We start from the raw sequence: 13,840 nt of genomic DNA, 5'->3' as shown, positions 1-13,840 counted from the left end.
ACTATTTGCTCATGACGAATCCTATGACTCTTGCAATACTCTTCAAACGCCCCTATGTACTCACCCCTATTATCTGAGTGAATACACTTCAAAGGCTTCCTTGTCTCTCTTTCCACCATGCTATGGAAAATCTTGAACACACCAAGTACTTCATCCTTGGTCTTCAGACTATATGCCCATATCTTTTTTGACGCATCATCAATGAAAGTCAAGAAGTACAAAGCTCCCCCGTAAGACTTTACTTTCATAAGGCCACATAAGTCAGTGTGAACTATCTTAATGACATTGTCCTTTCTGTGAGACGGGAATCTTTGGAAAGACACCTTATGTTGTTTTCCTACCAAACAGTGAGTGCATCTATTTAAATATGTACCTTTGATGTCTGACAAGGCCTTTTACTTGGCAAGAACTTCCATACTTTTTTCGCCCATATGGCATAGTCTCTTATGTCATAGCTTGGAGGAAGCTACTTCTTCTGCTGCATTTACTTCTGCTTTACACAAACTAGCATGTGTCTTGTAAAGAGAGCAAGTTTTCTTCTCTTTGGCTGCTACAATGGAACCTATGCTCAGTTTCCATACCCCGTTACCAAACGAGTTTAGAAAGCCATCATCATCTAACTTCCCAGTGAAAATTAGGCTTAACCGAATGTCAGGAACATGTCTTACATCCTTGAGTGTCAAGGTGTAGCCAACATTGATTTCTACGTGAATATCACCAATGCCTACAATCTTTGAGACTCCACTGTTACCCATTTTTACTTCACTAAATTCACCATAGCTGTAGGTAGTGAATAATCCCATGTGCAGTGTGTCGTGATAGGATGCTCCTGTATCTATCACCCACTCTATATCCTGGCATGAGGTAATAAGACAGCACACACCACAATCTGACACAATTCCCACTAGATCATCGTCTACTAGTGTGGTAGTATCTCTGCATGTGTTTCCGTTCCTCTTTACCATGTCTTTATGTACACAGTTATTCTTCTCATCCCTCTTCAGTGTTCTGCACTCATACCTGAAGTGACCCTTGGTGGCATAATAGTAACATTGTCTCTCTACCTTAGGAGTTCTAGCTTCACCCCTAGATTTACTTTTGTTATCACCTCTAGAATGAGATGGTTTTCTGCTCTTACCTCTCCCCCGCTTCTCTGTGCCAAGTATCTCTGAGTGAGAGGAGCTACTTCATGAACCCCTTCTTGTCTCCTCATTTAACAATGCCCTGGTAGCCATTTCCATGGAAATAACTCCATCCTTAGCGGCTCTGTTAAGAGAAACTATTAAAGTCTCCTAAATGTCGGGTAGAGAGCTTAATAGTAACAAAGCCTCAACTTCGTCACCCATATCAATCTTCATCAAGTGCAATTGATTGATGGTAATCCCCCAAAAACAATTAGTTGTGTCAAAGAATGAACATGTTGTTAAAGTAGAATATTCCATACTTATAAATATATGCAATCAAATAAAATGATAATATGGCGAGGGGCAAGGAACCAAATCAACATTTATATCCTCATTTCATCCAAGGGCTTATTCCACTCTCTTACTTACAGAATGATATATCTCACTTATAGTCGATCTTATATTGTAAATAGGTTCATTTAAATGCATTTGGCTTGAAATTCAGATTGAATCCCTTTCTGACATTCCAAGCAAAATTTTATCATCAAGATAAAGAGTACACACTCATTACTAACAATTCATTTATGCGGTCATCGTCAAAGATAGATGGGTCGGTGAATGAATGCATTAAGATCCATTAAAAAGCTCACATATATAAATCATACTTAACCATACTACCTTACACTCGCAGCATACCATTTCCCATACATTATTTCTAACTATATTTTGTCCATAATCATCTAGGACTTACCATGTACCCAGAGAAGAAAGAAGAAAGAAAAGCGGTACCTTTGAGGGAATATAAGAGTTGCACATTCCTTTGCTCACTGTACAAAATCCACCTTTCACTTTTCTTCATAGCAACTACGAAGCCACAAAACTGAATAAAGGATAAGAATATTAAGAATTATAAAATCAATATTTGCTAACAATTGTAAATCGTGCAACTATGCCTAACTGTAACAAAAGAGAGTTTGAATGCTAGAAAACAAAAATTAGATGACTCATTCACAAGTAACTAATTAATCGTGATTAAAACCTCAATCTATTCAGATTACATTAAACTAATAATAATAGATTATGGAGCTTAGGGATCTATAATCCTTGAACAACAAACGAAATTTTTTCCTTCAGACTATGGTATAATAATAAGTTAATGTAAAATGTTGAACAAAATAGTAACTTACATAGACCAAATTGTGGAGGCAAATTTGCAAGAAACAAGAGTGTTAAACATCATGGCAATATAAAAGAAAGGGAATAATGTGTGAATCAGAGACGGTCATACATCAAATCATGTAATAGCATTCTAAAAAATAGGGGAGGGGTTGAGTTAGAAAGAAGCCAATTGAAGTAATATATGAAAATTAAATCTCTAATCGAAAAAATTATATCAACAAAACTGTATTCTTTTATATAGGGTGAAAATGAACAGCACGACTAAGAAAGGGTTCACCATCATTCCAACGAACTGGAATTTCAATGTAATTAGCCACCTTAATGAATACATCCATAACCTTGTTGTATCATGAAGGAATCAGTAGGAGAGGGAGATTGTTTCTCATTCCAAAGCAGAAAAAATACTGGATATTATACTATATATTGTCTATTTTGTGTGTGCAAAAAGAAAACAAAATTGGCCATCAAAGCCCGAATGTCCATTCAATTTCAGTCTAGTTTTAAATGATAATACATCTTGCAAAATAGCCATACTTGGGAGCCAAAGACGGTTTCATGCAGAATAGGTGTCATAGTATGTAGACAATGTTTGATGCATGGCACAATTTCCCATATACTTTGATGACCTTGAGAGATATATGACAAGCACTATCAAGGGCACAAACTCCAACTATCCCAAGCAAATGCCTCATCAATGTTTAGCAGGAATTGAGGAAGATTTATTCCAATTTCCCCTGTCGACAGCCACTCCCATGTTTTAAAAGTCTACTTCTTAGCTAATGTCAACTATGCTAAAAAAATATTAGTACCAGTAGCAAATCATCTAAAAGCTACAGTGTATCTAACCCATGCTTTCACGATGGTGATGGGGTCCAATGCGTGCTGTGTACCGATTAGTTGTAAAACTATGAGCGAGCTCAAGAATAGTAGGATGCATTGAGAGTTTCACCCTTTGCCATTCTTGGATACTCAAGAAACTTACTAAATCAGCACTCCACAAATAAAAATCAATATAATTACACTTCGCAGTCATAGTAGCAATTAAGACGCATTCGAAAAGGTCAAGCCAACATTGCACTTGGTGAGGTCTCGACTGGCAGTATCAAAAGAGACATCAATACCAAGCGCAAAAATAGTAAAAGTGTAAAACCCATGCCTTCATTCCAAGGCCTAAACTAAATTACGACAAATTATAGTAGAAACATGTTTTTTGACGTACCACAACTAATTTAAGCCGGTTAATCATAATCTCTCAGATAGTTCAATCGATGAGAACTAAACTAAGTACTGGACAATACTATACTAAAAACAAACAATGTATATTTTATCATTAGAGCAAACAATTCAGAACCTAACAATGCAAAGATCTAAGTTTGATAACAATACTATTACTTGATTGAGTATTCAAGAAGAATACATGCCTTAAAATCATATGTTTATCTTTTTAATGATCCCACAAAAGACAATTTTGTTTTTAAGTTCTCACCAATGGCATTGAAAACATGATGTAGATTCTTGCCAATGGCTCTCATGCAACCAAATGGATAATAGTATAAAAACTACATAATCCTAAAATGACAAAATATATAAATTCTAACCAAAGTCAAGTTTGTGAAAACGTTGAAATTAACAACCAAAATATTAAGGAACAAAACCGAAAAGAAATCGCCAAAGTCCACGCCACATGAAATTGGGAAGAACAGAGGTAATGCATGGTAAAGTTTAATGCCAACATTTCCCACTACTATTAACGTATATTATATGTGAATTCATACTTCACTATATACATTGTAGCCTTATAGGCCTTCGACTTCATATACTAAAAAGAGATGAACAAATCCAAAACTTGTTCAAATAGTAAAAAGTCTATTTCTTTATGTTCAAATAGTACAAACTGAGAGCACACACACCCCCATAAAAAGAAGATGAAGATCGAAGTAGTAAAAGAGCCATAGTTTAGTCAAAACATTTCAAGAAATGGCTTTTATAATGGGTAAAACGTTATGTTTCAATAACTGTGAACCAAAAAGAAAGAAAGAAAGAAAAGAAAAATGATTAGAACACAATGTACATATGCCTCACCTTCGCCGTCACATTTGAATTTCCATCTTTGTCGCCTCCCATCCTAAACCCAACTTGATGGTGTGCAAGTGAATGGAAGTGAACTTCCAATATGCTACAAAACCAAACACAATCAGATCCAAGGGTATAGGAGGACACATTGGCTTTAAAGAATAAGAGGACATCTTGTCATATATATAAAGGAAAATAGACTTACAAACGTCTACTGCCCGATCGTGAAACCCTGTTGAACGTCTAACCTTATGGTCTGGTATGGAGTTGGAAAACAACTTCTTCTTGCCTGATTGCAATTTGCACATAACCACCATTATAGGAGAAAACGCATAGAAGAAGGTTCTGACCACCACTTCCAAATGCAAAGAAGAACATTAATGTATTAGAAAATTATACTTATTAGCAAACCTTATCGACATTTAAGAAAGTATGTCAACTTCCATTCAAAGCTTGGATTCACATATATTTCCAACCACAGCTACCAGCTTGTTCAACATGAATGGAGGGTGGGATTTGCTATGGGAGTGTTGCACACGCTTGATAAGCTTTGAATTTAGATTCAACCTTTCAAGCATAGAATCCCATATTACAATGAGCAGTAATGCATCCTTTGAATTGACAAACCATGGCTTTGAATATACTGCATATACTGGCCAAGTTTACTCCTGATGCAAAATAAGATAAAACCTTTGGGTGATAAGGGAGAGAAGCAAACCGATAAGCTATTTCAATGAGCTGATTCAACCTTTGAGAGCTAGAGAGAAAAATTGACAGGGGTTCTAAGATATTTGCATTACTGCTCCATTCTCCGTACGTATTATACCAACACAATAGAAAGTATTATCGGCTTCAGTAGGATAGTTATCCAGTTCCTAGTTCAGCTCATCTACAAATTTTTCGATGGGTTTCTTCTTCCCACATCGACTCTAGAAACAACCACACATCCTCCTAGCTAAACAAATGATAAATCAGACTGTTAGTATCCATAACAAAAAATAAAATAAAATAAAGAAGTTAACACCTACTAATTCCAAAAGTTTTCCAGATGACCTCAGGAGGGATTCTCATAAATAATTCAAAAAAAAAATAAATGAAAATAGTGAAAGAATAAATCAACAAACAAAAAAGTCATTATTCCCATTTAATTGAGCCTGTAAGTAGTTGTCACTATATATAAATAGGGTATGTTCAATTTCATTAAAATTGGCTATATATGATATTTTTTCTTCCTTTTTAATAAAAAATATACAAACACTCAATTAAAACATGTTAGAATTAAAAACCAATTGCTTGAAAAATCAATCAATGAAATAATACCAATTAATGGTAAATTTGGCTCCACCACCATGGTCGAAAGATAATCACATCAAAGTATATTTTTTTTTGTTCTAAAACGCTTAAAAAGTTAATATATATATTGAACCAATGATATTGAACTTGATGAACTTGTCGTCGAAAGGGGAAGAACTTGCCACAACATATAGCAAATTAGTTGAGATGGAGTTTGCATTAAACAATCAAGGAGGAGGTTCAAGTAAGCTTTGCATTAAATGACTTTTAAGAATGGTAGTTAAAAAGGAGTGGATTAGACGGCTCTTGAGCATAGAACTCTATTGATTGTTGCTGAACCCTACTGTAACATTGCTATCATCATCAAAACCTAAAACCATTATGCCATAATAAGAGTTTAAAAGCATTTAAATACACGTACATATATAGCTAGGTTAGTTGTATTTATAGCCAGGTTAGTATAAGGAACTAAAATAAAACCAAAAACAACGATTGTTAACTGAACTCTATTGGAAATTAGCACAAACTTCCTTTTAAAAGATAATATCGATCAAACTAAATGACATTCACTCTTACTTGATATACAAAACCTCAGCAACACTTGCAACACAAAAAAAGTTTGCAATAGAAGGGAATTTGGAAACAAAAAAAAATCCATATACCTTATTTGTAGATTGCGAGAGATTAAAATATCACTATAAAGTTGAGAATCTCTTGAAATTTAATCATGAATCAAAATATCAGTGCCTATCATGCACAAATAGCTATGTCTAGTTACTTACAACAAAGAAATCAGCATCGTCTAAGATTATCACATAGGAAGATATATCATCGTATTGACTTATACAAAAAAAATATGATTTTCAAGCACCCTTTTTTTTTTTCCAATGATGCATACAATGTCTATATTGGAAACACAAAAAAAAAAAAAAAAAAAAAAAAAAGTGGCCGTATAAAATATTATCTGAGAAATATGAAGTCGCCCTCAGATTTTATTGGATAAATGATTGTATGGTGTTCCTGGTTTCATTTCAACACCTGAGGAAATAATAGTAACATAAGAAAACATGTATTTCAACGTACATGAAGACTAAAATATATTTGACTCTAAGACAATAACTGATAAAACCATGGAATATTAAACTTTGACGAAAAAAGCATTATCAATTTATTCAAAATAGCAGTAGATACGAAGGTGATTTTATGCAGTTTCCAGGCTTGAGATTGAGAGAAGAGACTAACCCCCAAAAGGATATTTTGGGATAAGATCTTGAGATTGCTAATGACGTTCGATTGATTTCTCTGAATCTGCGGCTTAATAAAACCCCACTACTATAAACTTGCTTGGTGGAGTCTAAAAGTCGTTGTTCATCTCCTCTATATCCATATTAGTGTCTCTCTTTCTCATGGTAGATTTTCTACATTTAAAATGTAGGATAAATTACTATTATTTACTTATTTAAATATCTAAATTTTCTAACATGTTTCTTACATACCTTGTATCTGCAAATATCCATTTTTCTAGCTGAACAATGACGTGTCCACTATAGAGAAAAAAGGGTGCTCACATGTCCACTTTTGAGAAAAAAAGGGCAATGACGTGACTTCTTGGGAGCATTCTCAACTACTCAATATTAATGGTATTTGATGTGGTCTTTAAAGGCGACTGCTTGGAGGTTATCAAAGCATGCTCAGAGTTAAGATGTAATTGGACGCTAGCAACCATTAAGGAGTCTATTAATATGAGTTGTCAGAAAACGAAAATCGATCAATAGTCTCCAAAATATGACAAATAAATAATAACAAAAGATACCTTCGTAAGAAATTCAAAAAATGGTTGAAGTCAGAGAGAATCGAACTAACTAAAATACATGGAACCAATTCCTTGACAGAAACACATCCTTTCAGCACACTCACCGGAATTGGAAGTTTGATACTACAAAAGATCAGTGATTTAATGGTGTCGGAGTGCTCGAGATCATTGTTACCATCTGAAAGATATTTTGTTGTTGAGAAATGCGAGAGAATGAATTGGCAAAGGGTTCACATATAATCCGCAAAACAACGACATCAAGTAAAACGAAACTTTTGATGTATTGTTTATCAAGCTAGGGTTTTTTTTTTGGTAAAGTTCGGGGTGGGGTTTTGAGTTTTGATGAAAGGTTTATTTCTCTTTTTCTATTTCGGATTGTTACCGAACAGTTACCAAAACTGGGCGTGAGTTTGTTTTTTTTTTTCCTGCGGTGTCCATGTAAGAGAAAAAAAAGGGGACATGTTTCACTGGGAGCATTCTCTACTATTCAGGATATTAATGGTCTTTGATGCATGATTGATCTCTGCTTGCGAGAATCAGAGACTTTAGGGACCATTTAATTTGTTGTTGTGGTCTTTACATAACAGTCTTTTGTGCTTATAATCCATCCTGCTGACTATTGAATACGCATGGCATGATATTAAATTGTGCTGAGCGGTTTGAACTGATCATCCAAAAAGTTCCTTAAGTACATATGTTCTAATAGTACAAAGGACGCATGCTACATTTTAGATTCTTGTTCTTCTAACCCACTGGTGTCCAACTTTTTTGCAATCGAAATGCTGATCAAGGTAATTATCCGAAGTTTCCTATTTGACCGACTTGGAGTGCAATATTCTGGTTATTTAGAATTATTTTGGACTACTGAAATGAGTTCTTTTGATTTGTCCTTGGAACAGATTTTGTTGAGATCTTTGCTATTTCAAATTATTTTCTGTTTGATCTTTGTTATTCGAACTATACTCTTCAATTATATTACTCTAGTAAAAACATCTATGAGACGTTCAACTGAACGTTCATGCCAAAGTAGTATGGGAAAGTATTACCATTTGGAGAAACATAGAAAATAACCTCTGCAGTAATGCCTGTTGGGGATTACACCAATACCAATCGGTTCCCCACTACACAGATAACTTGTATGAACACACTTCAACTCCAGATAAATCTCAAATATCACAAACTACCTATACTAACATGTCCAACTCGCTAAACAACTATTAACAACAGATAATAATGTAAAGCAGTAAAAGCAAACCACAACACAAAGATTTACCGTGGTTCGGCCAATGATGCCTACTTCCACAAGAGCGGGTTCTTAATAAAATGGGAAGGAAGATTACAATCTCTCATTACGGTCTCTCCCTTACTAGATCACTCTTATCTCTTTCTGAGGGGTTGTATCTCTGTAAAGGTACTCTCTTTTTTTTTTTGTGCGGATTCCAATCCTTGTTTGACTTGTTTGGTTAGGTTTTTCAAAACCTTGATTTTTGGTTTTATCTTCAAAACCAACTTTCGCGAATCTTGTAGCAAGCCCACGAAAAATAGACTGGCCTGGCTGCGCCCATGTGGCGTCGCGCTAAGACACTGGAAGGCGGAAAGGCGGGTATTCCTATTCTCTTTGGAACCGAAGTCGTGGCCACTTATCCGAAGGCGCCGCTCTGGCATTTCCAACGCCGAATTAAGCCCGTTTACGTCGACTCGGTTTTCTCTCCTCATGTGAGGGATAACTCAACAATCTCCCCTCGAGCGGTGAGGGGGGATACCTCCATGCAATTGCCAAATCAGCGGGAGGAGTGTCTTTGCCATTCCGGAATAGCCTGACAAATATCAAACTTACCTTTTCGGTAAGACTTTGGTCATCATATCCGACCCGTTCTTGTCGGTATGGATCTTCTCGATACACAAATGCTTGTCTTGAGTACTTCTCTAATCCAATGATAACGCCGCGTGTATGTGCTTGGATCTAGAATGAAAACTTCGGATTCTTGCTTTCAAGTGGATGGCGCTCACGGTCACATAGAACTACAAACTGTTTACGCTTTAGCCCTAGTTAGTCGAAGAACCTCTTCATCCATAGCAACTCTTTTGCAACACTTTCGATGGGCTGCAATGTACTTTCGGCTTCTGTAGTGGAGAGGGCAACACACTTTTGCAACTTAGATTGCCAAGAAACCTCCCCCACAAAAGTAACCGGATAACCGGAGGTGGACTTCATCGAGTCGACATCACCGCCATGTGCGCGATCGATGTAGCCTTCAAGTAAGGGCTTACTTCCACCAAAGCACAAACATGATTTGGAAGTGCCTTTGAGATATCTCAATATCCACTTAACACCTTCCCAATGCTCTTTACCCGGTTTGATGTGAAATCGCGCTTACCCCAACGCGAAAAGCAATATCCGGTCTAGTACACACCATGGCATACATCAAACTGCCCAGCTGCGGATGCATAAGGAATCTTTTCCATCGACTCTGCTCATGCTCACCCTTAGGACACATCTCTTTGGTCATGCGGGCCCGCCACCAAGCGGACAACCGGACCGCGGCCCGGCTTGATCCATGTTGAATCTCTTCAACACCTTCCGATGTAGCTTTCTTGAAAGCCACAACTTCCCACTCTTTTCGTCACGGTGATCCGCATCCCAAGTATCTGCTTTGCTTGACCCAAATCCTTCATCTCAAAGGACTTACTCAAGTCTTTCTTGACTTGGATATCTTGTTGATGTTTGGGCCAACTATCAACATATCATCCACATACAAAGATAGCCTGATGAAATCTCCATCCGGAAATCTCGAACAAACACACAATGATCGGAGGCGGACTTCTTGTATCCTTGCTTCACCATAAAGGAGTCAAACTTTATGTACCAGCGTCTCGGTGCTTGCTTGACCCATACAAGCTCTTTATCGGCTTGCATACTAGGTGCTCCTTGCCTTTGACCTCGAAACCCTGCGGTTGGTCCATGTAGACATCTTCTTCAAGGTCTCCATGAAGAAAAGCATCTTCTTAACATCTAGTTGCTCAACCTCTAGGTTCATACTTGCGGCCATACCCAATACCACCCGGATAGAAGTCATCTTCACTATAGGGAGAAAATCTAATCAAAGTCAATCCCTTTCCTTTGACCGAATCCGCTTCCAACAAAGGCGAGCTTTATGCCTTGGGTGAGGATTGTTCTCCTCATGCTTGACTTTGTATATCCACTTATTCTTGAGAACTTTTCTCCTGTGGGTTTCTCGACTAACTTCATAAGTGTGATTCTTATGCAAAGAATCCATCTCGTCATCATGGCCTTCACCACTTTTCTTTATGCGTACGCTTCAAGTGCCTCTTGATAGTACATAGGTTCTCCACCATCCGATAGTAGCGCGTGCGTATGTGGTGGATACCTGTTGAAGCTATTCTCCTCTGTCGGACCTCCTTGCCCCATCTGGCGGTGCCTCGGGGAGGTTGCACTTCTGCTTGCTCTCGGTGGTGGTTCATGCATCTCATCGCATCTTCTATACCAATAGGTTCTATCCCATCATGAGCAATAGGATTCTCATCATGAGCTTCAAACTCATGGTTCTCTGCATTCTCAATGCCTTACGCGCGTTCCACGGTAGGAACTTACGGTTACGAATCAACAAGATCATTGGTGAAAGCACGTAGCTTCTCACCCTCCTCAAAGTCTGCTATGGTTTGGTCTTCTAAGAACCACAACATCTCGACTTCGGATTACCTTCTTGTTAATCGGATCATAGAGTTTGTAACCAAACTTTTCATCTCCATAACCCGAAAAATGCACCTTTGCTTGGCTTTGTCATCAAGCTTGGATCTCTCATCGCTTCTAATATGCACAAATGCCCCGCACCCAAATACCCTCAAGTATCCATAATCAACATCTCTGCTGACCATACTCTCTGCGGATAATCACTATTCGGAGGTTTTCTTTGTGACAACGGTTGATCACATGCACAGCCAGACGCATTGCTTCTACCCGGTAGCTTCTAGGTAGCTTAGAGTGAGATAGCATGCATCTCATCCTCTCTGATGGTGCGGTTCATTCTCTCTGCTATTCCATTACATTGCGGTGTCTTGGGAACGGTGCGCTCATGGCCGAATCCCATGACTCGGCAATACTCTTCAAATGGCCCAATGTACTCACCCCATTATCGGCGAATACACTTCAACAACTTCCCAGTCTCTCTTTCCACCATCTTTGTGGAATTTCTCAAACACGCCAAGTACTTCATCCTTGGTCTTGCGGACTATAGGCCCATATCTTTCTTGGCGCATCATCGATGAATGTCAAAAGTCGAAACTCCACTGGTGGGACTTCACTCTCATAGGACCACATAAGTGCGTATTGCACTAGCTCGGGGCGATGTCGCTTTACGTGAGACGGGAATCTTTGGAAAGACACCGTGTTTGCTTTCCTACCAAACGATGAGTACATGTATTTAAATGTGTACCTTTAATGTCGGCATGGCCTTTTGCTTAGCAAGAACTTCCATCCCTTTTATGCCCATGTGACCGCGATCTCTTGTGCCCGCGGTTCGGATGAAGCTTCTTCTTACGCGCGTTTGCTTATGCTTTACACAAACTAGCCTTGTTTTTGTAAAGAGAGCAAGTTTTCTTTCCTCGGGCTGCTTCTGATGGAACCTCTGCTTTCGGTTTCCATACCCGTTACCAAACGAGTTTACAAAGCCATCGTCATCTAATTTCCCGGCCGAAATTAGGCTTAACCGTATGTCGGGGACATGTCTTACATCCTTGAGTGTCAAGGTGTGTAGCCGACATTGGTTTCTATATGAACATCTCCAATGCCTATAATCTTGAGGCATGCTTTTCCCATCCTCACTTCACCATATTCACCACGGTTGTAGGTAGTGAAGAATCCCTGTCGCGATGTGGCGTGATAGGATGCTCCTCAGTATCTATCACCCACTCGTATCGACATGAGGTACTAAGGCGGCCACACCACAATCAACCGACACATTCCCACTAGGTCATTGACTAGTCGCGGTAGTATCTCTGCACAATGTTTTCGTTCCTCGCGCACCATGTCTTCATGTACCGCGGTTATTCTTCTCATCCCTTCTTTGTTACGCACTCATATCGAAGTGGCCTTTGGTGGCACAATAGTAACATTGCCTCTTTGCCTTAGGAGTTCTAGCTTCACCCCCTAGATTTATTACGTCATCACCTCTAGAGCGAGATGGTTTTGTTTTGACTTCTCCCCGTTTCTCGTGAAAAGGACCTGCGAGTGAGAAGAGCATTTCTTGCACTCCTTCTAGTCTCTTCATTCAACAAAGGCGTGGTAGCCATCTCCATGGTAACAATTCCATCCTTGGGCGCTCCATGTAGAGAAACTAATGTCTCCCAACTTTTCGGGAAGAGAGCCTAATAGAAACAAAGCCTCAACTTCGTCTCCCAAATTGATCTTCATCAAATGCATCCGATTGATGATATTACGTACTTCATTAAGATGCTCGGACATTGAAGAACCTTCTTGGTACTTCCGTTAATGCGCAAACTTCTTAACGACTAGCACTTTGTTTCCACCCGACTTCCTCTCATAAAGGTCTTCGAAGTTTCTTCCATAGGCCGAGAAGGTCGTAGTCTCTTAGGCCACATGGTGAAAGACAACGTCGTCAATCCATCGTCGAATGTATCCAATCGGCTTTTCTATCAAGCTTTTTCCACTTTCGGCCTCATCGATCTTTTTTACGGTTTTACTCCCTCATTCTCAATGGGAAGTGCCAAGTCCTTGCGGATATAGCAAGTCTTCCATCTTGGCTTTCGGATGGTGTAGTTCTTCCTATTCGGACTCATCATATGAGTGTTCGCGGAATGGTCCATCTCTACAAGTTATTTAACCTCAAATCTTCTCTCGGGAATTTAAATCAAACACCTTCCCGACCAAGATTCGGATAACACCCTAAGGCTATTCTAACCAAGGCTCGATACCACTTGTTGGGGATTACACCAATACCAATCGGTTCCCACTACACACGATAACTTGTATGAACACACTTCAACTCGGATAAATCTCAAATATCACAAACTACCTATACTAACATGCCCAACTTCGCTAAACAACTATTAACAATGATAATAATGTAAAAGCGGTAAAAGCAAACCACAACACAAAGATTTACCGTGGTTCGCCAATGATGCCTACTTCCACAAGAGCGGTTCTTAATAAAATGGGAAGGAAGATTACAATCTCTCCTTTACGGTCTCTCACCTTACTAGATCACTCTTATCTCTTTCTGAGGGTTGTATCTCAGTAAAGGTACTCTCTTTTGTTTTGTGCGGATTCCAATCCTTACGACTTGTTTGGTTAGGTTTTCCAAAACCTTGATTTTTGGTT

At 38.5% G+C, this 13,840-nt stretch overlaps 1 long non-coding RNA gene across 1 annotated transcript; it reads right to left on the bottom strand.

Annotated features, from left to right (window-relative positions):
- Window positions 1-1,794: 1,794 nt before the first annotated feature.
- LOC147474643 (uncharacterized) lies at window positions 1,795-4,889 on the bottom strand. Its single transcript, XR_015207412.1, has 4 exons — window positions 4,788-4,889; window positions 4,582-4,665; window positions 4,386-4,479; window positions 1,795-2,004 (listed from the first exon to the last, which is right to left on the bottom strand). It is a non-coding gene; the product is annotated as an uncharacterized LOC147474643 (long non-coding RNA).
- Between the last annotated feature and the right edge of the window lie 8,951 nt (window positions 4,890-13,840).

This window comes from Coptis chinensis, chromosome 9 (genome assembly GCF_015680905.1).
Source record: "Coptis chinensis isolate HL-2020 chromosome 9, ASM1568090v1, whole genome shotgun sequence".
Classification (NCBI taxonomy): domain Eukaryota; kingdom Viridiplantae; phylum Streptophyta; class Magnoliopsida; order Ranunculales; family Ranunculaceae; genus Coptis; species Coptis chinensis.
The sequence above is the reverse complement of the archived record's forward strand: the minus strand, read 5'-3'. Positions and strand labels throughout refer to the sequence as shown.